The 27,589-nt window shown below is 43.7% G+C and overlaps 1 protein-coding gene and 1 long non-coding RNA gene across 47 annotated transcripts in view; one reads left to right on the top strand and one right to left on the bottom strand.

Moving 5' to 3' along the window:
- Window positions 1-290: 290 nt before the first annotated feature.
- On the top strand, window positions 291-22,522 carry LOC120372967. Of its 2 annotated transcripts, XR_005585303.1 has the most exons (5): window positions 291-436; window positions 2,833-2,952; window positions 15,238-15,316; window positions 19,518-19,658; window positions 22,375-22,522. It is a non-coding gene; the product is annotated as an uncharacterized LOC120372967 (long non-coding RNA). The 2 variants fall into 2 exon arrangements; XR_005585304.1 differs by lacking the exon at window positions 2,833-2,952.
- Window positions 22,523-26,063: 3,541 nt separating this feature from the next.
- RBFOX1 (RNA binding fox-1 homolog 1) overlaps window positions 26,064-27,589 on the bottom strand; it is a 2,636,561-nt gene continuing 2,635,035 nt past the window's right edge. For all 45 annotated transcript variants that reach the window (XM_039490574.1, XM_039490577.1, XM_039490576.1 and 42 more), the window contains one exon: window positions 26,064-27,589. This exon is cut by the window's right edge and continues 986 nt beyond it. The gene's annotated coding sequence lies outside the window, so the exon portion shown is untranslated.

Below are 27,589 nucleotides of genomic sequence, written 5' to 3'. Positions count from 1 at the left end.
GAGCTTCTGCAGCATGTCTACATAAAACGCATCAGGCTGCAGCCCCTCTTCTGGCTCTTCTAGAATCTTTCACTGAGGTTCTGGCTACATTTTCCCCCTTCACAAGATTATATTAGCACACTGTAGTGAGGCGGCCTGGCTCCCAGCCGCACCTGAGAGGGACGAGCCAGAACAGCCGCCTCAGTGGGCGGAGCCACCGCCACCTGTCGTTCCCCCCCCCCCCCAGTCAAGGGGCGGGACAGGAAGTATAAAGGCCCGGGCCCAGCGCTCAGTTGGGCCCCAGCCACTGGAGAGGATGGATGCTGGTGCCTGAGCTCCTGCTAAACCAAGCCTGCCCTGAGCCCGGTACCCTGAGGAGGAGTCGAGCCCTCCCATGCACCCATATCCTGAGGAGCCGATGCTGGTGGACCCCCCTGCTGAAGCCCCGATGATATAGGTACCAACGGAGGGGGAGCTTGGAAGTGGCCTGGGGATAGCTGACCCCAGTCTGGCTGTAGCTGACACTGAGCCTATGTCAGTGTGTTGCGGCCAGGATCCCCACTGACTGCAGCAGATCCATGCTGCTGCTAGGGCCCTGGGCCAGGATGCAGTGGAGTGGGTGGGCCTGTGTCCCCCCTGCCACCCCCTACTCATGGGTGGCAGTCTCCCCCTCACCCCAATGCTCAGGCTTAGAAGCCTGGACTTACCTGTGGTTTGCTCAGCCCTGCCTGAGCCCTGTATCTGTGTTGCTGCTCTGCCCTGAGCCAGAGCTTGGGCTCTACAAACTGAACTGCTGCTCAGCCCTGCCTGAGGGACTGAGCTCTGTACCTATTCCTGTCCCGCCCTGAGCTTGGGTGTGGGCCTTGATAAACTGAACTGCTGGGTGTTTGCTTGGCCCTGCCTGAGGGTCTGAGCCCAGGACTGCTGCCTGCCCTGATCTAGGGCGTGAAATGTAAGACTGAACTGCTACCCAGCCTCCGGTAATGAGGCGGCCTGGTTCCCAGGCACCCCAAAGGTGAAGAGCGGCCCCTCACCTGACAAGGGGACCCATACACAGACCCTTACACACATCCTATCCCTGCTCCCACAAAGTTGAGACCCTTCCTCCTCAACCTCCTGCTGGCATTGGCCAGGCTGGCCATCCACCAAACCAGAAGGAGGAAGCTCGATGGTAGGGTGCTCTGCAACTATGGGGGTCATTTCCAGTCTCTTATCTGATCACACCTCTAGGCGGGTTTCCTCTGGGCGGTGTCCACTGACTCCTTAGACACCTTTGAGGAGTGCTGGGCATTGTTGAGGGTTCTCTGAGTCATGATTTTCAATCTTTGACCTTCACTCTTATCCCTGATATTTCCTTTGTTGCCAACAGCATTCATTTGTGGCCTGGGTTCAGTGGTTCCTTTCCCTTGGTTGAGGGAACAAGCCTATAGTTCCTGGGCTTTGATTTCGATCCTTCTAATGCTCTCATCTTTGGTTAGCTCTGCTTTTATGTACTCCCATGTCACCGTCCCTTTATCCCTATACCTCAAATTCTTTTCTCATCACCCTCAGCTCACATCCATCTCCCCTGCCCCATTCTTGCTCATCTTGTAATTTTCTACCCTCTATCCTCAGGGTCCTCTTCCCTCTTTGCCCTACTCTCCCTTCTTTGGGTCTGTCCCCCTACCATTTCTTTCCTTGTCCTCTCTTCCTCCCTTGTGTTTACCCTCTTTCTGCCTCCTTCAATCCACTAGATTCTCTTTCCCCTGGTCTTCATATTTATCTGTTTATATATACACATGCATATATACGCCATCCCCACTTGCTTTCTTTCTCCTGCTGGCTCACCCATTCCATCTTTCTCCTGTTCTCACATCTCTGCTCCAGCTACACTGAGGCCCCCTTTGGCATTTCAATGCCCACTTTCCCCCAATCTTTCCACCTCTAAAAAGCATCCCTTACCTCTCCCCAGAATCCTGCCACCACATCCCTCAGCATCCTGCCAACCCCAGCCCCAGCTCTCCAGCAATTTTGACTATGAAACTGTGTACAAGAGTCTCTCTCCAATCTCACTGCACATGGCTGGGGCTAGGCAGCATGATGCTTCTTCATATTCCCTAAACAGTGGGTAAGGCACAGGGAGTGAACCAGACAAAGTAGGGTCTCCAGCTGGCTTCATGAAGAAGTTAATTGAGCTACTAGATGGGATCTGTTGCTATGATAAATTACTGTCTTGGCTATCTACCCAGCTCACTCTCAAGGGTTTGTTTAGATTAGGAACAAGGCAGGTATCTCATCCCAATTTAGCATGAACTCAGGGTAGGCAGCACCTGACACTGCCTCACAATAGCAGTAGGCCTGGAGGCAGCACTAGAGGAGTAAACTAATAATTGTGTCATACTCCCACACAGTACACTGTGCTTGTAGCACCTCCTGCTAGCCATCCTAGAGATTAGCTCTACCAGTCTTACACTCACCCTCTAGTGGTATCTTCTCACTCTGCTCACTCCTGGGTTTACAGCTTTCTCTTTGGGACTTAGCTCTCCAGCCAAGTCATTAAAGTCCTCCTCATCTAGGGAATTCAGTCTTTCCAGACCTACTGTCTGAGTAGCATCTCCAATACCCTTACCATTTCCCAGTGGCTAATAGGGGAACCAGGCCCGCCCTTCTACACTGGGTTCAAGCCCAAGGGCCCTGTAACAAGCAGCCACAGTCCCTGTGCAATCTTACCCATTACTACTGTTTCCTGGAGCATCTTGTCTACAAAAACTGACTCCTGCCTTCTCTGGGTTTGCTCATCATTAACCCCCTCCCCTCAAAGGGGGGGGGGTCAACTCCCTGGCTTTATACAGGCCTCCATCTGTTCCTGCGCAGGTGACCCTGATCCTAATTAGCTGCCTGCAGCCTAGAACTCCCCTATTTGCTGCCTTATTAGCAACTTGGTGAAGCAAGTGAGAGAATCAAGAGTAAGCAGGACAAAAAGTCAGGCATGAGGTAAGTTTGTTGTCATAGACCTGCCAAATTGTTTAGCAAGTCATACACTCATTGTTTGATCTTTAGCTATTACTAAATGCCCACTAGAAGATATGGTTCTTCAGGATGATGGGGATAACGGGAGAGATGCACAGTGGGAAGAATTGATACTCCCATTAGGTACGAGGAAATCCTGCTCTTCTGTAAGGCCAGGGAAATACTGCTTAATTGTTTTTCTTGTTGCTGTTTTTTACTGCACTGGTTCTAGCTCTTTGAATATTTTTATAAACCAAATTTCCACAGGCATCTGTTGAAAGATGCATGGGGGGAGGTATCAGAGGGTTCTTGGTTTTTCTGGGTATTTATGGGTGTTCTGGTGGAATAAAGCTTGCCCTGTGCATGTTCTCATCATAGAGAATCCCAGTTAATTGCCAGCTAGCAGTTTTTTTCTGACACAACCTTTTCACTTTGAGATGTTCTAAAAATGGAGGCACTTGCAACAGCTTGTGCAAAATTTTCAGAAGGCCCACTCCCAGAATCCCTCTTTTTACTGCTTCCACACTTGGTTCTTTGCTGGTTATAATTCTGCTATTTTGCTGGATCTAGTGACGGTGTAGAGCAGCCTGTTCACTGATTATCACTACTTCACTTTGCGTGTGCCTCCCTGCTTCCATTGTAAAAAGATGCCAGGAGCCAAAAGATTCTTCTTCCAACCTTTCACTTGCTCAATGGCAGTGACTCAACCAGTGGTTTCAGAGGGAGTAAGATCTTCTTCTGTTTCTCCTGAATGGTACCAATAACAAATCATACTGCTCCTCCACTGCACACAATATGCTCATTATGGCATATTTTGATAATTTCTCTCCACCTCCAGTTTTCTTCATGGCTTGCCAGGCTGTTTAATAAAGTTCCGTTTAATCTTACTATGGTTGTGTTGCTTTGGAGTCCTCTGCTCTTTTCATGATGAAAACCCTGCTAGCCCTGGCTTGAAGAGCTGTGCTGGTAAATATTAGTTTATGGGAAGAAAGTAAAATATATGGACCTGTCTCATTTTTCTGAGTGGGCCATTGGCAGAGCCACTGCTGCAGTCAGCAAAAAAAGGAAAGAAAATTTGATTAATCTTCTAAGCATTTCTATTGCTATTTTGAATACTAGCTAGAGACAAGGCCAGAGCCACATAGTGTAGAGCTGGTTTTGCAGTGTCCCAAAGGAGGGGTTGTTTGGATCTGTGGAGTGCTTTGGTTTTTTCCTACTATTGTGCTGAAATATTTATATAGCTGTAGCACCTAGGAGCCTCAGGCATAAAGCAGGAACCTATGGTGCAAGCACTGTACAAACACTACCCAAAAAGATAGCCCTCTCCCCCCAAAAGTGTACAAGTTAAGTATTTGAGGTGAAAAATGCTGCCCTTTCCCATATGCAGAGAACTACCACAAAGCCCATGTACCCAGCACTGTGAAGACCTTAGGTTAGCCCCCAGTATAGGGGTTGGTAAAGCTCACTCTTTGTGTGGTTTTGTGAGGGATTTGATGGAGAAAAACCTAGGTTTGTCTGTGACATGCTAGGAACTGTAGTCCTCAGGCAACAAGGACTCTAGGTTCTTCCTCTTCCTGAACTGGCTACTTGCTGCAAGGCATTTTTAAGAGTTTGTCTGCTGTGGACTGGTTTAGTGATCTTAGGGTGACCAGACAGCAAGTGTGAAAAATTGGAACCGGGGGGGAAGGGGGTAATAGGAGCCTATATAAGAAAGACCCAAAAATTGGGACTGTCCCTATAAAATCAGGACATCTGGTCACCCTAAGTGATCTTGAATCAGAAACATAGCTAGAATTGTGTCCAGGTTTTGTATTCTTAAAGAAATTTTTAAATTTAATTCTCAAACATTTATGCAAATTTGAGGGGCAGTTTTAGTTTCATTTCTTTTTTTGGGCATGTGAGTCTTGAGTTTGCCTGAGTTGGATAGGGTTGCCAACTTTCTAATCACATAAAACTAAACATCACTGTCCTGCCCCTCCTGCCCTACCCCACTCCATCTCCCAGGCCCTGCCCCTGCTCACTCCATCCCCCTTCCTGCCATCATTTTCACTGGGCTGGGGCAGAGAGTTGCGGGGTGAGGACTCCATCTGGGGGTGTAGGCTCTTTGGTGGGGTTGAGGGGTTTGGGATGCAGAGTGGTAAGGGCTCCTGGGAAAGTGGCTGCCAGGTCCCTGCAGCCCCTAGGTGCATGGGTGGCCAGGGAGACTCTATGTGCTGACCTTGTGCATGCAGGCACCACCCCTGCTTGCATTGGTCACAGTTCCCAACCAATGGGAGCTGCGAAGCCAGCCCTCGGAAGGGGCAGCGCACAGAGCCTCAATGGCTGCCCATGTCTCTAGGGGCTGCAGGGACTTTACAGCTCCCAGAAGTAGCTGCCCAGAGCTACAGCAGGCATGGAGACTGCCTTATCCCCAGGTCCTGATGCGCTGCCAACCAGAATTTTAACAGCCCGGTCAGCAGTGCCAACCAGAGCGGCCAGGGTCCCTTTTCGACTGGGTGTTCCTGTCAAAAACCAGATGCCTGACAACCCTAGAGTTGGATCATTATCTGACTTGTGTGTGTTTGTGTGATTAATTTCTGCAGAGAGGAAGAGATGGGCTATTCCTGACAAACTGTTGGAATTTTAAATGTCTAGGTATGAGCGTTTTACTGGCTCAGTGTGGGTTTCTTCATTTCACTAACAGATTTATTTTACCAGCCCAGATGTGAAATCTACTAGCCTACCTTGTACCCTGATAAAAGTTATGCTTGAAATGCAAAAATATATGAACCACAAATATTTCATGATGTGCTATATGCAGAGCAGCCAACTGTCACTTCTCTTGAAAAAGTCCCTCTCATATTGGATTAATTTTACATCTGTTTTGAAAGTATCTCACTTTTATGAGAAGCTTTTGCAATAGGTTTCAATGGGAAGTCTCTCTCGTGAATTTTTAAAATCTCTAGCTTTCAAGTAGAAAGGCACGTGTGTGTAAGTAAAACAGGTTTTGTGTTTGGCTGATTTTTGCCAGTGATTTCACCCTCCCCCTTTCCCTCTCATGGTGTCTAAATGTTGTCTGCTGCTAGGCTGCCATCATGCAATTGGCTGGGTGTACCCTGCCATATGTCTGCAGCCCCATTAATAGCAATGCTGGCTGTGCAAGGAGTTCACCTGCACACAGCTCCCTGCAAGGGTGGATTGTCAGAAAGCATGTGACTGAGCTAGTTGGGGATTAAAACACAATGTTTTTTTTGACACCCCCCCCAAAAAAAAACTCTTGAAAATTTAGGGTTGGTTGGGAGGAGGAAGTGTGGACAAGTTCATTCTTGACTAAAATGTTTAGATTTTGGTAAGATACAAAAGTTAAACCCTCCCTACCAAACTTTAGCAACCAAAATGTTTTTGTTTAAGACCTAAAATCTTCAGGCAGCTGCTGAAATCTGAAAAAGACGTTTTCATTTTTTGATAAATGATTTTTTGCCATCTTTTCCTAGGGCTGGGGTGGGGAAGAGGGGAGATGAGAAATATAACTTGTTAGCAGCTCAGTTGGAATATTCTCCTTGAACTGAAGTTACAAAAAAAACCCAAATCAATATTAAGAGATACTCAATGTACAAATCTTTGGTGGGACCATTCACCCTGATATCCACTTACAGACCGGAGACCCGGCCCAGGGTAGAATAGATCAGTACCTCTATGGCCCCATCGTCCACTTCTGGCTTGAAAAGATAATCCACCCGAGGAGTGAGTCTAAGCCCTTGCATTTGGCACGGTGAGGGCCATTACAATCCTTTGTGAAAGCAGACTTGGGGGAATGGACAAGGCAGAGGCTGAAGGTGATCCAGGAGGGCACTAGCAGAGAGGAACTTGAAGCAACAGCTGTGAACTGGTTGGTCAGTGAGGTGAAGGAAAGGAGGGAGATGGAGTAGACAGGTTTGAGGTAGGGTCAAAGTCTTTGAGAATGGAGCTGGATTACATTTCTGGTAGAACCACAGACTAGAGGTTCCTGAGCCAAGGCAGCCAGAAGAGTTGAGAATGGTGGGCATCAGTATTTCAGCTCTGGTGTGGAGGCGCAGGACCTTCACATGGATGGCCCTGGCCTTCCAAGGATGCTCCAAGATCTGCAAGGATTGTTGGTAGGCCTCTTGCTTGATCTATTGATTACTTAACAATCCCAAATTTAACACTGAGGTTTGGCAGAGTCTAGTCCAGGGTTTCTCAAACAGGGGTCACTGCTTGTGTAGGGAAAGCCCCTGGTGGGCCGGGCTGGTGTGTTTACCTGCCCCGTCTGCAGGTAAAGCCGATCGTGGCTCCCACTGGCCGCAGATTGCTGCTCCAGGCCAATGGGAGCTGCTGGAAGTGGCGGCCAGTAAGTCCCTCGGCCCGCACCGCTTCCATCAGCTCCCATTGGCCCAGAGCCACGATCAGCCAGACCTGCGGACAACCCAGGTAAACACACCAGTCTGGCCTGCCAGGGGCTTTCCCTACACAAGCAGTGACCCGTTTGAGAAATCCTGGTCTAGTCCCAAGATCTGGCCCAGTGTTAGAATTACTGTAAATTTGGAAGCTTTGGTGTGCACATTTACAACACTCAAATTTAGGAGAAAACCTTTGTTTGCAGTAGTTTTATTAACACAATTACCAAAGTTACAAACACTCCAACCCAGCAAGGCAGATGGAGATAATACAGAATAAGTATCCATATAGTCACACGATCCCTTGTTGAGCAACCCAAAGTGCTAGTCATTGTCATCCTCACCAATAGGCCTCATCCTGGTATTTCCTCAGGCAGGCAGGCCTGCCAGGATGCAGCTTTTCTAATGTTTTGTGCTCATGCCCACTGGGGTTCATACATACTCATGAAGGTGTCAACCCTTTCCCCCTTATTTGAATATTCACACCTTGCTAATGTTGGGATGCTCTTCTCCCAGAGGCCTTTTATTGACATACGTCAATCAGTTACCATGGCATTCTTGCAGTTGGACATCTTCTGATGTTCCTAACTTAAAAAATATCTACAGTTGATGTCAACTAGTATCTTGTGGTTACCTGTCAGCAGTTCAGTCATACTTGCTTACTACAGCATTCTGTCTTGTGGTATCTCATGGTTACTCCTGGTTAGCTGCTTCTGTTAAGCTTTTTAGCATTTTAAGCTTTTATCTTGCACAAAATCAAATCTTTCTGCAGGTTCAAACACATTTGGCTTAAAGGGAGAATGTCAAAAAAGGTCACAGTTCAAGAATATTTGCACCTATTTTGAGGTCTGTAGAAGTGCAGAGGCCAAATCTCCCCTTAATGTGAGTTTAAACCACGTAAGTGGAAAAGAACGTTGCCAAGCACATTTAGAAACTTTGTGTTAGTGACTATTAAAGAGCTTAGCCCAGCCGATAAGAAATTATTTCTGAGTGCTTATTAAATTAGGTACTTAAGAAATGCAGAGAAAGCACCATAGCAGGAGAGACACATTGATGCCTGTGATTCCCCTATTCTTCCATTTTTATATTTCTTTATAGGTTAATTAAATAATTTAACCATATAGAGTTTTTAGCAATACAGTTGATTAACACTTGTAATTTCAGTGTCTTTTTACTATAACAAATTGAGAACTATCCCTCAGTTAATGATCCATGTGTCTTTTTTTGACGTTTGCCTTCTAATTTGAGTGGAAATATTAAATTCTTTAAACTTTTTTATAAAAAACTGAATTGCATTTTACATGTTTTACTAGAGACCTACAGCTTTAAAACACATTCTCGCAGACTCAGTGACTTGGTTTGTGAGAATTCAAAAGAAGGAGGCGGCATTGTCTCACTTTGGGGGCAAGTCATCCTCACACCAAGGTGCCTCAGGCACTGCCTCGCTCTTGGGGCTTGGACAATTCATTCTGATGCTCTACTACAGTTTCCTTTTCCATATAATGGGGAGGAACTATTTTTTAATCTCATTAAGGTGTTTTAAGGATTAGTTTATCAATGTTCCTGATCATGTAGGCATGTCTGGAATTCCCACCTGTGCAGAAGGCCAGCCCAATAACTGTGTACATCAACTCTAGAGCCAGTTCCACACTACAGTCTGGAACTACAAGTCAATGGCTGGGTGAAGACAGCAGCCTGCTCTCTCATCTTAAGGCCAGATCCATGCCTCAGGGAAGTCAGGTGCCTAACTGCCACTTTAGGCACTTAAGTCCAGCATTTAGGGGCCATTGGCATTCACAAAATCCTAGCTCAGCAGGCACCTACGCTTACTAAATACCTAAATGTATTTGCAGTAAGAGTTCTGTAGGCAGCAGAGGTTGTGCCTCTGGGCTTGTGCACTGCTGCCTCACGCTAGGCACCTGTCCAGAGTCCAAGCTTAGGTGCCTAGGGAGCTCTTACCGCAAAGTACATATGCAGCAGCCGGGGGTGTGCGTGTGTGTGTGTGTTTATGAATACCAGGGGTGCCTAAATGTTGGACTTTGACTCCTGAAGTGGCAGAAAAGCACCTGAGTCCTTCTGTGACCATGGCCCTTGTCTGATAAGTCTAGTCAGCAGAGTCTCCTTTACATTGCTTCCTGAACATAATACATTTTCTGGCATCAAGGCTGCATGGAGATATCTTGATGTAATATGTCATCTCAAAGGGGACTGTAACTGTAGGTGAAATCAGACAGGAACATTGTCAAATAAGTGGCAGAGAGGGGAGGGGGTGAGTTCAAGAAGATCAATATTTATTTTAAATTTGTCTGAAGTTTTTCAAGTGATTAGTGGTTTTTGGGTGGCCATCATAAAATAGCCTTGAAACCTGATTTTTCAGAGGATGTGTGCTCAGTACTGTGTGAAAATTAGCCCACTGTATGGAGCTTCACAGCTGGCACCCAGAAACATTTAGAACCCACATCACTAGCAACTTTTCAAAATTTTGGCCATAGTGAGTAAAACCAAATCACTGGGAAAACTCCCAAAGAAACACAGGAGCTGACACATCAGACCAGTTGTCCATCTCGTCTGGTATGTTGTCTGACAGTGACCAATACCAGCTGCAAGAAAACCCATTATGGAGTAACCTGCCTTGTATCGTTTCCTTTATGCAGTAGTATACTACAAGGACACGTGTGTGTCCAAATAACTGTTTTTGCCAAACAAACATGTGAGTTCTATTTACATATACACACAGCAACACTCTGCCTGATTTCTAAAACAGAGCAAACACACAACTATTTAAAGGGATATTATGAGACTCCTACAGTACACTGTCCATAGCAGAAAAGTCTTCCTAGCACCAGTTAGTGTTTGGGTTATTCCTGAAGCATGAGGTTTTATTGCAATGCAATTGTATCTTATCTTTCGTAAGTGGATGACTTTACTTCCATAGCTCACTGATTGAAATGGTGCAAGACAGAACCATAATGAATTTGATGAACATTGTTTGTTCAATATGCTATCCAAGCTGGGATAACTCCTGTTTGCATACTTAAGCCTGCTTGTTGCCTCCTACCCATCCAAAGCAGGGACAATAGGCTTGATTTTTCTCACTGGAGAGAATGGAACTTTTCCATACACTTCAATGGCAACAGGATCAGGCCCACTTAAATAAACTTTAAAATCAATGGAGTTAGATTGGTGTAAGTGGTGTTACTCCCAAATTATAGCAGAGTAGGAGTGATCAGAATTAGGCTTCTGCTGTTTGGGACTAGGGAGAAGCAGGAGACTGAAATGGTAGATTATCTATGATTCTATAAGCACCTTTTCCCAGTCACTGATTTTTGAAATACCAGGAACAAGTGATATGGTAAAAATAAGTGAAGTTTTAATGAAAGAATGGGATGGGAGAGAAATGGAAGACCTCTGTGCTCATTCAGAGGCCCAGCTGCTTGTCACATAGGACTATAATGGCCCATATGTAGGACCCTACCTAAATCACAGGATGATCTTCTAATAATTGTGGCTGAGTTATGGGCAAGATGTGGCAATCACAGAAAAATGGACCTTTATTTAGCGGTAATTTGGGAAAGCCACAGACCTACTTAAGAAAAATTTGCTGGAACAATATAAACATGGCTATTATGTCTGAACTTTTTTGATAACAGACAATTGAGTGCAACTATGTTATAGTCATTTTAAAAAAGTGACCTTTACAATATAAAATGTAGAAGACTAAAAGTCTTAACACAACTGCAGTAGAAATTGAGTCCAGTCACTTTAGCCATTTATATTTAACAGGCATTGAATGTTAGTGCAGTACACCCCGGCACAGTGCTTTCCTTCATGCCCTGTCTGTGCTTTATGAAGACTTGTCTGTACTGAGATACTGCATGCTTGGCATCCACAGAATTAGGCAAGATCGAGAATGATCGCTTTGCTGTCTCTGCTAACTCTGGAAAATGCTGCAGAATTGCACTAATGGGGAGAGTGTTGCAAACCTCAAAATATATGCAAAATTGTGGACTGTGTGAAGTAAACTAACTTTAAAACAATTTGCTGTAGAAGCCTAATTAATATTGCAGAATTGACAATTTCTGCAATATCATGAATGAAGTAGGACCGTATCTGATGCATACCACCATCACATGAATAATTTACTGTTTTCATGTACAACACACTTTTTCCTCTTGAGTATAACATTTCCCATCCAGTTTCATTGGACATAGCATGGTTTTGGGTATAAAAAATATAAAGTTTCACTATCATTATATTAGGCTTTGATTTAAGGTAGCTTTTTGTTGGATGTTTTTTTAAGCTGTTACTTAAATCCTGGAGAAGCAATGAGTAAACATAAAACAAGTAATTAGAGAGGCAAATTGACTTAAATGACAGTTTTACAATATGCAGCTCTGTTTTCAAAAGCAGAAAACCCAGTCACCGGGTCATTCGCACAGCATGCAGCATCACAGAAGTGAGGAACGTTAAAACTTGTAATGTTTGTAAGATTTACTTCTATTTCAATGTCCTAATATTTTAGTTTAAAAGCTTCCCAACAAGCATTTAAAATGCTCAGTCTGAAGGTCTATGGGGGTATTTACACAATATAAATAGACTTAACTGTATTTGGGCTGGATTGTAGCAGTTCTGGATCTAGTCTGTGAAGGGGAAAGAAGGGCACAAGGACCTTTTGCAATCTTTCTCCCCCCCTCCCTCCCTGTGAGCAAGCAGCCAGAATGTTGGCGCTTGAGCACAAGGGTGGAGTTAGTATGAGCTAGGGGTCTACACACACCAAAAGTTGTGTGCCTGACATTCTAAAGGGATTTGAGGGGTTTGCAGCTAACGTTTTAGTGAATAGCTGTTGACATCCTCAAAGAGGCTAATGCTGATCATGAGCAGAACTTGAGAACGCTGCTTAATAGAGTACATCAAATGAATCTCTCACCAAATAAGAAAAATGTGCCCGTCAGTTGCACTACAGACTTGTCACCTTCTGAGAGGCCTTCAAACCAGACCCTGAGTATGCTCTGGCAATTTTGGATATGCCCGGACCATAAAATGTGCACTGCAAGTGGCTTCCCCCATACAGTATTTTATATAGTCATTTAACAGCTGAAAGGCAAGTGGTCCTTCTAGAAGTTGGAGACTGGCACTGCGAGGGTTCACTCCTCAGTATGCTCTTCTGGCATCCTCTGAGGCACTCTCTGCAGAAAGAATGACTCTAGGATGTCATTTGAGTAGTGCTCCTCTGCAGTACTTCCTTTCCCCCTGCCTCCACCCCTTCTCTGCAACATGGCGGTGGCTGAAGAGTTTTAACCCAAAGTGACTATTCCCCTTTCTAAGAAGGGCTATGCATGAGTCAGCAGGAATTTGTGGCACATTTTAGCCAAACACAGGTGGTTACACTTTGATTGTCCAGTTTTTTAACCTTTTGTGCAATGCCAGGTATTGTAACGCACAAGGAGAGTCATTGACAAACAAGAACTTATTAAAGCAAACTGCCTTCATTGCCGAGGCCAGGCCAAGTTTTAAAGAAAATGCTACAAAACCTCACACTGTATTATGGAAATCTAGTGCTTCAGAGGTGACCGTGTAAATGCCACTTTAAAGAATTAGGATAAAACAGGCAATTTCATGTGAATTTCATTGCATGCATTAAGTTTACATAATAGGCCAAAGTGTGATCATCACACTGTAGACAGTATGCTAAAAATATAGTGTCTAATTCTGGTTAAGCTCTCTGAACAGCCTGTAACTGCACATAAGAGACTAAATTAGCCTAGTTTTTACAATTACATAACCATAGAGTAATCCCCTAAACCTCCATATTGCCTTTCTCTAAGATTTTTCAATTTCAGCTAAAATGTTTAACAGTGCTCAGTTCTGTAGAGAAGGCTCTAAGTGAGGGCATACCATTGTTCATTGTGCTGTCAGAAGATGTTCTGTATTATTTGCTCTCACTTTTTAGTGGAAGCTTCCTTTATTGGAGTAAAAGAAAGGAGAATCAGACCCTACAGGTTTCTGACTGAATGTACATTAAGAATGACTGGTGATCTGGGCATCATTCCAGTCAAGCAGATGATCAATTAGAAGCAGCTGAACAGGGTAACATTTTCATTACCTTTTCTCAAAGACCATCAGTTTTGATCCTACTACATATCAGGCTTTTCTTCACAGCATGAATAGCCTTCTCAGAGAAGTCGTTTTGCTTTTGATAATTGAGACATTAGGAAAAAATAATTGGAGTTTTCAAATTATCCTTAACCCAACCTAAGCACACTGCTTATCAGATGAAATGTGCAAGGTCTGCTGCAGTTCTTATTCTGTACTTTGTGTATGTAGGAATGAAAAACAAGAGACTATTGGGCCACATCTAGAAATTGTCACAGAGGGTTGGAAGAAAGTCCTGTGGTACAGAAACATTGTAGAGCTGATATAAAAACGCTACTCTTCCCACTCAGCCATCAACCTTTCCATCAGCTCCCACAAGTGCTGCTGTAGGTGTTCCACCATCGACAATAGGGGAACAGTTGTAGCACTCGGCACTACAAAAAATGTTAGACATTCTGGGACAGGCTGTGGTAATTGAGAGCAGCTCTTCTCTAAATTTATATTAAGAACCATTTGGGCCCCTGCAGCAGGCCAGAATCTGGGCAGCACAAAGCCAGGCTTGCACCCTTATGCGCCCCCAGCCTGTCCCTTCTGTGCTTCAGCTCTTTGGAGATGCAGCACAAAGCCTGGAGCTAGCCTGAATAGACAAGCACCCTTTTAAATATAGCTTTCGTAACTTTCCTTCTATGCAAGAAGCGAATTTACTTTGACAACATGGATAAGTACTAATGTTATAGCAATATTCTGTGCTTCCTGTTTGCCCTATGCTTATCAACACTGCTACTAAAACACCACTACTGTCATTCTAGACACTCCCTAAATGTAATACCTTGATGCCTGTAGTACTGTATTTGATTTTTGCAACACTACATTTCTCCTGTGGTCTCATTTCTTGTGTTAATAAAGGACTCTCTCTCATTAAGAAATAAACTATTAGCTAAGAACTTCAGCCCAGATCCCCTACTGCAGTGTTGGTTGCGGCATAGGTGGGTTTATACCCTCTTTTTAACTTTCTCTTCCTCAGTCCCAGGGCCTGCCAGGAGCCAAGTTAGCTCCCAGTGAAAGTTACAGCAGCCCTAAAACTACTCCAATTTGCATCAATATATAGCTCCCTGCAAGCCATACTACTGACCAGGATCACCTCATCTCATCCTTGATGCATGCCCAGCTAGAGGGGGAATGGGAAGGAGGAACAGCAGATGAGGATTCCCACTACAATAGATAAGGAATTTTCAGCTGCTATCTCTTGAGGCTTCTTTAAAATCCCCTCAGAGCCACTGAAACAACCGAGTGGAGTTAGGATAAGCCTTGCTTTGGCCCTCTAATTTAACAAATATGGCGGGGCTGGAAGTGAGAACAGCTGGTTATTGGCATGAAAGATACATAAATCAACCAGATGCAGCTGTTTACTAGGCTCTGTGACTGCACATTTCAAATCTTCCTAGTCAATTTGTTTTCCTTCCTAATTTTGATAAATGTATCTTTTTGCATTTACAGGGTCCAGGTCATATTATGTGCCTCCTACGCACACATTTGGAAGAACTGTATACATAATCCTCAGACACCTCAATTTGTACCAAAATAGGCACATTCTTATTTCTGATTAAAGCATGTTACAAATATTGTTGTGACAGGATCTCTGTTGCAAGCCTGTACCTTAAACAAGAGATTTTTTTTTATGATCTCTATTGCTGCAGCAGAAGGGCCCAAAGCATTAGAGCATGGGCTTCCCTTGTGCCCTCTCTTCTTGGCAACCTTAAAGTGATCTCTGTAATTCTCTTAGGCTCTGCTGACTCAAGGTAAAATTCCCCTGGTTTCTCCAGAATAGGTTTCCTCAGCAGGGGACACTGGGTCATCTTAGAGTAAGTGCATTTTATTCACTTTTAAATATAATTCCAGCAATATAGGGGAAGAGACACAATGGGCTTTATATTGTAGCTTTGATGCAACTGATTCAAATTATAGGGGACCAGATAGTCTCCTATCCTGCAGCATGCAAACTTCTCTATGGCAGCACAGCTGGGACTGGCCTTCATGACTTAGGGTGAGGAGGAAGAGTACCCTAGCTATCCTTAAATTCATGCTGACAAAGCCCATTTGACCTTCCTTGTGTCTCCCCTCTCCAGTCCCCCGCCCCTCAAATGTAAGTGTCCAAGCAGGGGAGATCATGCCAAGGAGCTACAGGGAACTGTGAAAGAGTTCAGATAGTGCTCTGGTATTCTGTGGAGATCAGTGGGTTCCTTCGACTCAGATCACTTGGTTATTTTTACAGTGGGAGGGAAAAGAGTAAGACAAACCTGCTTGCTGACAGATTGATGAAGAATTGCACTTGGGGAGATATTAGAAATCCTTTGCCAAAATTATCTGTGCAAGATATTTTGGCCCCGCTACTTCTCTTGCAGGATAGTTGGTCAAGTATTTTTTTCTACATAATGTTTTATGGTTGGATCTTGCATTAGCTCCTCTTATGGAACTCGCATCTTGACTTGATCACATCAGATAAACCAGGGGTGGGTAAACTACAGCCCGCAGTCCAGATCCGGCCCCTCAGGGCTTTGGATCTGGCCTGCAGGACTGCCCCCTGTGGCGCCGTGGGCCCTGAGCTGCTTTCCAGAAGCGGCCAGCACCACTTTCCTGCGGCCCCCGCGTGGGGGGCAGAGGGATCCGTGTGTTGCTCTTGCCTTCAGGCACCACCCCCCGCAGCTCTCATTGGCCAGGAATAGGGAACCACAGCCAACAGGAGCTTCGGGGGAGGTACCTGAAGGCGCAGCAAAGGAAGCACACATGGAACTCTGTCCTCCCTCCCCAAGGGGCTGCAGCGCTTCCTGGAGTGGTGCAGGGCTGGGAACAGGGCAGGCATGCAGGGACCTTGCCATGGCCCCGGTGTGTGCCACTGCCACCCTGGAGCCCAAAGCCCTCCTGCACCCCAGCCCCTAACACCCTGCCTTAAGGCTCGTGCCTGCACCCTGAGCCCCCTCATACATGCTGCACCCCTCTGTACCCCAACCCCCTGCCCTGAGCCCCTTCTTGCACACCACACCCCCTCCCATACCCCAATCCCTTGCCCCGGCCTTGCATACAATTTCCCCACCCAGATGTGGCCTTCGGCCCAAAAAGTTTGCCCATCCCTGAAATAGGCTGTTAGGATACTAAGAAAAGAGGATGTATTAAAGGTGGTAGCTAGGGGGTAATGGGATGGGGAAAAAACAAGAGAAAAATCAGACTGAATATCAGACTGAACTAGCTGAAAGGGAACTGTATAAGACTGGAAGACAGTCTCCCCAGTGAAGAGCTGGAAGCTGCATTGTTTGGCATACAAACTAAACAGAGTAGTGCACTAAAAATATATTGACAATCCCAATCCTGTGCTGGCAGGGAACTGGACTAGCTGGCCTAAGAGAATCATAAAAATTAGAGATGGAAAAGATGATTTCCCAGTGTCTCCCTCCCCCAGAAATACAGGATGTAGTTGAGGGGACGAGAAACTCAATCAGGACCTGGTTATAGAATTCCCTCTAAATTGTTCAGGGGGAGGGAAGAGAGGCATTCCAGCTTCTGCCTTTCCTTGCCCCTGTAGAACAGGCAGCTGTTTTGACCTCAAATTCTGGTGGATCCACAAGAGGCAGCTGCCCCAAAACATCTCCCCCTCCTCCTATCAAAGAGCTGCATTACCTTTGCATATGGTCCCATCTGTGTTAGGAAGACATGTACATCCCAGGCCCAGCAGATGCCCAAGGAGGCTGTTTTATGGTTTTCAAGCAGAGAAGGTATAGTTCTATAGAGGTATGTGAGATGTACATGTGCTCTTGCATGCAAGGATGATGCCTTGCATGCAGATACAGAGACAAGAATAACTTGTAGTAGCAACTGGTTTGCCATAGTAAATATAGCTTCATTATAAATATACATTTAATATCAGGAACAGTTAAGTTGTGTTTAATCAAAGCAGGTGGAGAATAACATTTACCAAAAGAGGAAGACATCTCTGCCTTGTTGACCTTAGATTTACATACCTAAGGGATTCATCATCCCAAGTGCATCTCCTCATGGTGAGGCAGAGTGCTGCAGGCCCTTTGCCTCAGTTTCCCACCTTTTCTGGGGGGTGACATGGCTCAGTCTTCCAGGCAGGCTGCTCACTATTTCAGTCTCCTTCCAGGATAGCAGACTTTAAAGTAAGTCACAGTTCAAACAAACACAAAATAAGAATTTGTCCCAGTTGGGCTTAGTTGTTAGACACTTTAAAGTTGGTATCCATCCACTCTCCGAGCTCAACTGTGTCACACTCTCCTGCCTATTCAGGTGAGACATCCTATTGCTATAGCCTACCTTGAGAATCTTTAGCAGGTATCCATGTATCTCCAGATAGTTCCCTGCCAGAGCTTACCGTTTCCTCCAGGAATGCATAATCAGGCATCAAACCTAGCTCAGTTCCAGGCTTCAGATTCTCTCACTGCATGATCTGTTCTCTTCTCCAACCAAACCCCAACTGAGCAGTATCTCCCCTTTATAGTCCCACCCTTCTGGCTGGACATCAGCTACAGGTGTGCTGAGTGGTCTCACAGGAGCACATTAACCTTTTCAGGTCTGTGTGGGGCTTGTAAATCCCATCACAGTGCCTGAAGATAGGCAAGTTCCTGGGCAGCTGGCTAGGAGATGGTGTAGTAGAAGGGAGCAGGAAAAAAATCAGACAGAATCCGGACTGGGGACAGATGGAGAGATGAGAATCAATGAAGGTTATGCTGAGTGCTAAATCTAGTGACTGGCTTAATATTTCGATGCCACAGTGATGGACTCCTTAGATGACTGCTAGATAGATATGTCCTCATAAAATTTCCAGATTTCTACTCATTAAGGTTAAGTAATTTATAGATGAAATGGAGATGGATGCTCAAAAACGTAGAAAAAGCTTGTGCATTGCACACATCCAACTGTCTTACCTCTGGACATTTTATTCTATCATCATAACGTCTTTCTTCTTAATGAATGAAAACCAAGTCCATCTGGACTGTCGGAGCTTGCACAGCAGTCGGCAGGAACTAGCAGGAGTAATGTTTGAAAAGGTTCTTGCAGTAAAAGAAACAGATGATTCCTAAGTAAACTTGTCACAGGATTTTTGCATTAAATTGACAGGGCCCAAGTCTAGTAGCCCTTTCACGCAGGCAGTCCCACTTGAAGGAACAGTGTAAAATGAGTATCAAGCCCATATAATTTTTTTTTAAAAAGTTACTTAGAAATTTGCCCTTTTGGGTAATGCCTGTCCTCAGAGGCCTTACAGCGGGGAGTTATATCTATGGCAAATGGCTTTTAACTGACGGCTAGAGCACGGCCCCTAGCTCCGTACACAGACAGGACCCTATGAATATGGACCCTCACAGCTACATTTAAAGGGGACTCAGCCAGCTGCACAGCAGGATCTGCTGTGATTCTTGAACTTGAAGGCCATGCTGCACAATCTGGGGCATGTTCTAAGGAGGCAAGTGGGGATTGGCTGGGTGAGTCAGAGGGCTGTATATCAATCATGTCAATCCTCAGCCCCTCTGGTCCTGTGGAAATTTGTTAAGAAAGGTTAGGGCTACAGTATCTTTTCAGTATAGTGCCTCCCCCCCCGGCCCCCCCAGGGAGAAGTCTTTGCTAGTGTGGTTCAACTATGGCTGTTCTGCAAACAGAGTGGCACACACAGAACATTTGCCAGTGCAAAAGAAAATGGCATCTGTGGGGATGGACCTGGGGAGCCATGAGGCTTTTTTCCCCTCAAATGGGCTAATGTGGGGTAATCATTAAGGGGATCCTCCTCCAGAATGCCTTCTCATGGGTTATTTTCTGTGGGAGGGGATGAGCTGGATTATTTACAGAAGAATAACATTAATGCAGCTTTCAACATGTCCCCCTAATCCTTATCCAGTCAGAGTCTCAGATTGTAGCGAATCAATTACAGATTTATAGTATCAGTTATAACTGTCCTCCACTGGCTTCAAATTGCTGTATCCTAGTTAGTCTGTTGATTTAAAAATATTGATCCTAACATAATTACAAGGCATTAAGCCATATTGTTTCCACCCTCAGCTTCTCTGAAACATTGCTGTGAATTGCAGACGTCCTCCAAAACACACTTAAAACAAGGAAGTTTCCAGATGAGCCCCAAACTCTTCCAAGAGCACGCATCAAGATCAAGGGCTACGTTTTTGTGCACTGAATAAAATTGTGGTTAGTTTTGCCTATAGGCTCCTTTCCTAAATTATAGTTATGCAGCTCCACTGCTGTATTTCCAATAGGGAATCATATAGAAGATGACAATACGCAGTCTTTGGCAGCTGCTATCTTAGGAGTCTTTTTTTCTATAAAGTAGCCTCCAGGGCTGCTTGCAATAACTTTGATTGATTCAGCCTGAATTTAACCTATTGGTTGCATGGGGTTTAAATTAACATTGAACTTGGTCTAATGGCTCTACCGTAAAGAATTTGAAAATATGATTGCATTTTTTTTCTGCCATCTCGATACGCTAGGTATTCAACATTAGTGATGGTTCAGCTCTAGACCAAGCATTAATTGGAAAAATGTTAAGTTCTTCTGCTAAGTTGTTTCTTCAACTTACAAATAAACTGTTAGGTTATCATGCAATCATGTCATATGAAGACCAGAACTTGGGCCTTAGTTATTTGTGAAGCTTTTCAATGTTCTATAGCATCCAGTTGGCTTCACTACAAATGTGTGACCCAGCTTTTCACAATGTTCATCACGTGCCCCCATCTATTATCATTTATCCGGTGTACTCGAACTCTCTCTTCTCTTTAAATGGAAATCCATGTGTCTTTAATGCAGTAACAGACTGCTGTTGTTGGACACCGCAGGTGAAATACTGGTTTTACTTAAGTCAGTGGCAAACCTCCCATTGACTTCAGTAGGGACAGAATAATTTCATCCCATATTTTTAACTTTCTGACCCCAGCCTTTTTGAATATCATCCCTGTGACACTACACCCCATATTCTTCATTTAGATATTATGATATGAATATGTCGTAACTAAGATCTTTTATGCAAGATGGCTCATGTGCAGTATCATTGGAAAGGTTATGTACTGACTATGATTATCCGAGTTGTATGCCTGTATCATTTCTGTATCTGAAGTTGGGAATATTGACTATATAACAATTGCAACTGTGGTTACACCTGGGGAATGCCCACCAGACAGTAGCAATCAGCCTGGATGGACTACTAAGGAGAACACTAAGACTCTGAAGATGCTAATCTTCCATGTGCCTAGGTTGCTGCTTTGACACTGCAGGGTCATGGCACCCGGTACTGGACCCCATCATGGCCTACTAGTATTTTTCCACTAATATGGGGTGGGGATCAAACTGGGAAACAAATAAGATTTACATATGGTGGGAATCCTTTAAGGTAGGGAAGTGAGTTAATCAGGGAGCTTTCTTCACTGACTCCCCATCCAGAATGACTGGTGAGACCATCTCACAAACAAGGAGTGAGGGAGGGGAGAAGTGCTGAGCCCAGCCTGTCTGGCCAGTGAAAGAAATGCCTAAAACAACCTTTAGGGTGAGACATTACTACTTTTAGCCAGTTTATTGAGCTTAGTTTACGTTTGTTTTGTTTGCTCAGTAATCTGCTTTGACCCTTATAATCACTTAAAATCTACCCTTTGTAGTCGTTAAACTTGTTTTGTTTATTCTAAAATGCAGTTTGTGGAATTCATAATTGGGGGAGGGGGCAAAAAGCTGTGCAGATCTTCCTCTACATTGAGGAAGGGAGCAAATTTCATGAGCTTATGCTCTACAGACAATACAATTTTGGATCTGCACTTGAGTGTTGGGCAATACCGAAGCTGATTCTTCCCAGTGTCTGTGTCTTTCTGCAGCTGGGCATGTCCCTACCTGTGTGTGTGCTAGAGGAGGCTTGAGGGCCTGGAAAATCAGGACAGGGTGAGTGAGCCCAGGCTAGTGGAATGGGCAGACTCAGTGGGACTCTGGTACATCAGGTGACACCCCAGAAGTGTGTGTGTGTGGGAGGGGGAACCCATCACACTCCCTATTTTTAAGTTTCATTGTGGCTCAATTGCTTTTATATAGCTTCACATTCCATACCAACGTTTGGGTTCAGCCATCCCCACTGCTCTTGACACTACGGTATGGCTATTAGGGATGGGACACTGCATGATGAAAGGTGCAGCCTTTCAGAGGAGAGCTAAAACAGTGGCCCAGGTGGCAATTAAAGATAGCATTTTATGAAAAATTGAGCTCCCATTGTTCTGATCAACATTTTCTCCCACACCCAATCTAAGGCCTTGTCTACATGGGGATATAGACTGGTACAGCTATGGTGGACTAAAAGTGACTTTTTATTCAGGCATAGTGTGTTCCCATTGGGAGGTAATGCAGAATAACTTAGGGCAAGTCTACATTGTGGGGGGAGGGGGTCAGTCGACCTAAGTTATCCAACTCCAGCTTACGTAAATAATGTAGCTGGAGTTGACATAGCTTAGCTAGACCTTTGCGGTGTCTCACCGTGCTGAGTCGATGGGAGAAACTCTCTCCTGTCGACTTACCTTATGCTTCTCATTCTGAATACTGGAGTCGCTGGGAGCTCATTCGGCAGTTGATTAAGTAGGTCTTCACTAGACCCACTAAAATGCCCCCCTGTGGATTGATTGACATGCGTTGAGTCTCCCGGTAAGTGGAGACAAGACTTTAGTATGCAATAACTTTGCTAATCAATTGCACCGTGTAAACAAGGCCTGAAAAAAGGAGTTGTAATATGCAAGTCTATGTGAGCGTTACTCTGGTATGAATCATAACTGCTCAGTTTGAGAGTCTTCATACACACTATTTAACTCATTGTACTGTAAGGTGCTTGGAGGATAAATACATCCATAGAATCAAGGTTTTGTTTTTGTTTTTTATTCTGCAGATACTTCACTGGAACAATGTTTTAAAGGGAGCTCATCAACTCAAAACCTACACTTCTGTCTGAAAATGTAAAAATAGTTTATTTAAAACAAATAACCCCCTAAAATTATTGTAACTGAAAGAGGAAAAAAATATATTTCTTTCTATTGGAAGTTTGACAATGGTGCATTTGACAGCACTCTGTATATAGTCAGTCTCACTGTTTCGCCTACATTGCCAGTCACTCAGATTCCTCTTTGGTTTGTGTGGAAAAAGTAGAAACATATGATTGTAAAACCATATAAATAGGCACAGGGAATTCAGGAGCAGCTGTTGGACCAGAAAATACTTTTACCATTGTTTTTTAAATTTATTCTATTTCAAGCTGAGGCTGGCCCTTTGAATATTACCCAGGTTTTCTGGATATTTGGGTGGGCCAATACTGCATCACATAAAATGTTGCAAGACAGCTATTGGTATGTAAAGTACTAGATAAACGTATCCTTAGAGACAGGGCCAGCTCCAGGCTTTTTGCCGCCCCAAGCGGCAGGAAAAAAAAAAAAAGCCATGATCGGCGGCAGCTCCACCGCGCCACTTTCTTCTTCGGCGGCAGGTCCTGCCCTCTGAGAGGGACCGAGGGACCCCAAGCGTCGAATTGCCCGACGTGCCGCCCCTTCCTCTTGGCCGCCCCAAGCGCCTGCTTGCTGAGCTGGTGCCTGGAGCTGGCCCTGTTTAGAGAGTCATAAAAGGTGCCAGGAGAAGAACTTCACTTTCAGAGAGAAAACAAACTGCTCTACGGGTATACAACTAAAAGTAAAGAGAGGACTCTTCACCAGTTCTGTCAAGACAAATACCAGAGAGGGAGAGGAATTATTTACGCTCAGAACCAATGAGGACACAAGAACAAATGGAGATAAACTGGCCATCAGGAAGTTTAGACTTGAAATTAGACAAAGGTTTCTAACCATCATAGGAGTGATATTCTGGAGCAGTGGGAGCAAAAGACATATCTGCCTTCAAGCCTAAGCTTGATAAGTTTATGGAGGGGATGGTATGATGGGATAGCCTAATTTTGGCAATTAATTGATCTTCGACTATTAGCGGTAAATATGCCCAGTGGCCTTTAATGGGATGTTAAATGGGGTGGGATCTGAGTTACTACAGAGAATTCTTTCTTGGGTGTCTGCCTTCAAAAAAATCATACCCCCCAAAACAAGTTTCCTTTCCCACTCAAGCAAGGGTACTTTTTTCCCCCCAGCAAAATGAGGACATTTTATTTTTACTCTAGGGAGGAGAACATTTGCACAGCCTGTTTTTCCGACAGTAGAAGTGATATAAATGTTGCAATCCAAAACAGAATATACCTCCCCCCCCCCACATGCACCAGACCTTCCAACAGTACTTTGAGTGTGTATGTGTATGGGGAGCAATACAATAGCACTTCTGACTATGGGCACAAACTTATCAGAAACAAGAGAAAATGTAAGGCTTTCTCACCAAAGAAGGGGAGTTAAATTCCAATCAAACCAGTAAATAAGCAAACACATAACTGATGTCCCTTTAGAGACTAAGAGACAGGCTGGTAAATATACTGGTGCAATTATTAAGCTATCTAAAGGGATTAAATTTAAATATTAGATGGTTGGTTTGCAACAATTAAAGTTGTATTAGGCTAAAAATAGCCAGAAATATGTATGTGTTACAATCTCAATGTCTCTTTTGGCTTTTGCTGTTGTTCAGTTTTACTTGTATTTACTGAACCGTAAATTCAAATAGATGCTGTAAAAAAATTATGTTCCAAAATGACAGCGCATGTTTGAGATGTTTTGTCTCATGAGTCTCTGCCAGCTCTAGCTTCACCTGTGTTCCCTGGCCTTCATTTTATTTTTCCATTTCCTACTCAGTTTTTATACCAACTTATTGGTTTAGTTTTTTTCCTAAAACTCTTATTTAAATAGTAATGTAATCAGTACAATGTTTTATGTTTGCATCTTACCAAAGACAGTGGGTGGCCAAGGCAGGGGGCAGCACTGTAAGTATATACTGGGATAAATGAGGCAGGGATACCAGGCAGGCCTCCAATGGTGTCCAATCTTCTCTCTGTTTCTGAAATTGTTGAAGCAAATGGTGTGCAGTACCAACCTGTGCACATGTGCATCCGTCTCACATTCTCTGTCCTAATTCACGTTTCTCTTTCCCATTCTTATCGCTCCCTAACTCTGCTCATTTATTGTCCACAAAAATGACCCCTCCACTGACTCAGCTACCCCAACCAATACTCAATTTCTGTTGTTTCCTCTTCCACCCAGGGGCTGAGGATTTTCTGTTTCTCCCCACAAAAGCTATGGGCAGAAGTGTGGCAGCATGAAGAAGCAGGTAACATTTTTTAAGAAGCTGCTGGGTTCTAGTTCTCTTCTCATTGCTCACAAAAGACAGCTGCCTGGGGCCAGAGCCAGCTACTTAATTACTAGGCATATACTATTTAGCTTTGATCTCTCCATGGGTCACCCTCTTCCCCTGATAACAGGCCTGAAGAAGAGAGAGATGTGGTGAGGCTGGCTGAGAGAGGAGTCAGCTAACCTATATTGGCATTTACGTATGTGACAAGCAGCAGTTTAAACTGCTCAGGAGTCCTGTACCTCTTGCTAAACCCAGGCCTGGGACAATGTAACTACCTTCCCTCCAGCCCCAATACCCATCCTAGAAACAGCTTAATGGAGAACCCTCCACAAGTGAAGCCATTTTGCTAGCAGTGTAAGTTGAATAAAGTACTCTTCCCTTCGTATCCTCTACCCTGTGCAGTGTTGCTGTGCACTGTTCATCCACTGCCTCATTTCATCACTGAGGTGGATGCAGGTCAGTATAGGTGCTGGCACTAGGAGTCCTCGGGGGTGCTGCCGCATCCCCTGACTTGCAGTGGTTTCCATTATATACAGGGTTTACAGTTTGGTTCAGTGGCTGTCAACACCCCCATGGTGCAAATTGTTCCAGCACCCCTGCAGGTCAATGATGGGCAGAAGTGATACCCTCTCCAGTTTGTAAAGCACTTTGTGATCATTTTCAATGAAAGGTCATAGATACATGTCACTCATCATGGAAAATGTCTGAACTTTTTTTTTTCTTGTTGACAAATATGATTTTTCCCTGTATGCAGTGGAGTCTTCTTTATGGAGAAATGTGTCAGACACAGTACTGTAGGCGTGCCTTATTTTATTTAAAATAGTCTAAAGAAATTTCAGCTCACCATACTCAATTTAATTACTATCATTTAAACAGATATACACCTCTACCTTGATATAACGCTGTCCTCAGGAGGCAAAAAATCTTACCATGTTATAGGGGAAACCGCGTTATATCGAACTTGCTTTGATCCTCCGGATCAGCCCCGCCCCCTGGAGCACTGCTTTACTGCGTTATATCCGAATTCCTGTTATATCGGGTCATGTTATATTGGGGTAGAGGTGTATTTAGAAAAGAGCTGCTAACCATTGTCATCACTGATGTAGGTACAGTATTGACAGTGTGGCTCTGGACATACCTTTAACCAACACAATAAAAAAGGAAAGGCAAAACAACTTTGAACACCAACTCACTTATACCTTTTCAGACTAAGCTTTTATTTTTGATATTACAAACCATTTTTCTTTATTCACAAACCACGGTAGTGATATAAACACTAATTTCTAAAGACAGATATACACATTTCTGGGTTTGCAGATCTTTTAACCATTTAGAAGTCACTATATTCCACACATGGTATTAATCATTTTGTTATAATTCATATTATTATTAGATATTTATATACGTGAACACGTTCCCAATATATATTGTAAAAAAATTCCAAACCCTTTTCTTACATAACTATTTCAGACATACATTTTAAAATGACGGACTTGAGCGTTATAGGAGTTTTCAAAAAAAACAAACCAAAAGTCCTTTGGGCTGGCACAGTAACTCTTTTGAGGTTTGTTTTTTTTTGATAGATTAAAATGCTACACTATTATTGGGAGGGTAGAGAGTGTAGAACCATCTAATGACAATTAAAATTGCAAATAAATTCTGTTCTTCCCCACTTATTCATTTGTGTGTGATTTCAAAAAAGATGCATCTTCCATACTTGGAATAGAAAGCATAATATTTGGTAAATGTTTTTCAGAAGTTTTTACCTCAGTGTTTCAGTACATTTATTTAAAAAAAATAGGAAACTTGTCGTTTATACATTAGGTCTTAAATATGGGGATTGAAATCCTAATGGCTCATTCCCTCACTAGCAGAAATAAATGTTACTGTACCCCTGCCCCCCCACCTTTTTTACTATTTTAATATAGTTTCTCTCTTCAGTTTTTAAATATATTTATTTTCATTCTTAGATAGAAATGCTACAGAAACTTTGTTTTCAAATCTTGTGAAACTTTATTGATGGTTATTGTTCAACTGATCATACTGCATGCACAAACGATGACAAAGAGAAAGCCTGATCACAAACACTTTTTTTTTTTTAAAGCAGAGTTGTTATAGCAAGTTGGCAGGTTCACAGCGGTGAGTTGATAATTTACTAAAGTGCTCGCCAATAGGCGCGCAAAGTACACATGAGGATATAACTATCTGCAGCAAAACTGTGGCAAGACAGTTTCCGGCTTTATTTATTTAAATACAAAAACAAGAAGACCCGTGACAAACACCCCAACTTAGGTTAACTTGTAAACAGGACAACATGGAAAGAGTCCAAACATATGCACAGACAAACTGCAATTTTTCAACTGTGCCTGAAACTATCACCTTGTCACCTGTCTTAGGCTGCATATGTGAGTATCAGAGAGACCCAGACAAGCAGACTTCTCCATTCAATGTTTTCTCATAAGAAGGTCCTTCTTTTGTCCCAGTTCAAAAGTTGTCTCGGGCCCAATATTTAGCAAAATGGTCTTGGGTTTGAAAATTAGATAGGGGCAAGTTGTCAAGCCTTGAAAAATTGCAGATTGTTTACACGACACAGTCATGTTTCAAAAAGTACCAAGCTGATGAAAATACCATGATTATCTCTACTCAATGATTGCAATACTTGTAAAATGCTTATATAAATTTGAATATGATTATCATGTTGTTCCATAAAAATGATACGTTTGTCTCTAACAGTTGGTCTACTAGGCTAAATCTAATGCATCATAGGCTGTGTATTTCTAGAACATAACTCCACTGCACAGATGTAAATTTTATACATTTTTTTTTAACCGGTACAA

This window comes from Mauremys reevesii, linkage group 10, assembly GCF_016161935.1.
Source record: "Mauremys reevesii isolate NIE-2019 linkage group 10, ASM1616193v1, whole genome shotgun sequence".
Taxonomy (NCBI): Eukaryota; Metazoa; Chordata; order Testudines; family Geoemydidae; genus Mauremys; species Mauremys reevesii.
The sequence above is the reverse complement of the archived record's forward strand: the minus strand, read 5'-3'. Positions and strand labels throughout refer to the sequence as shown.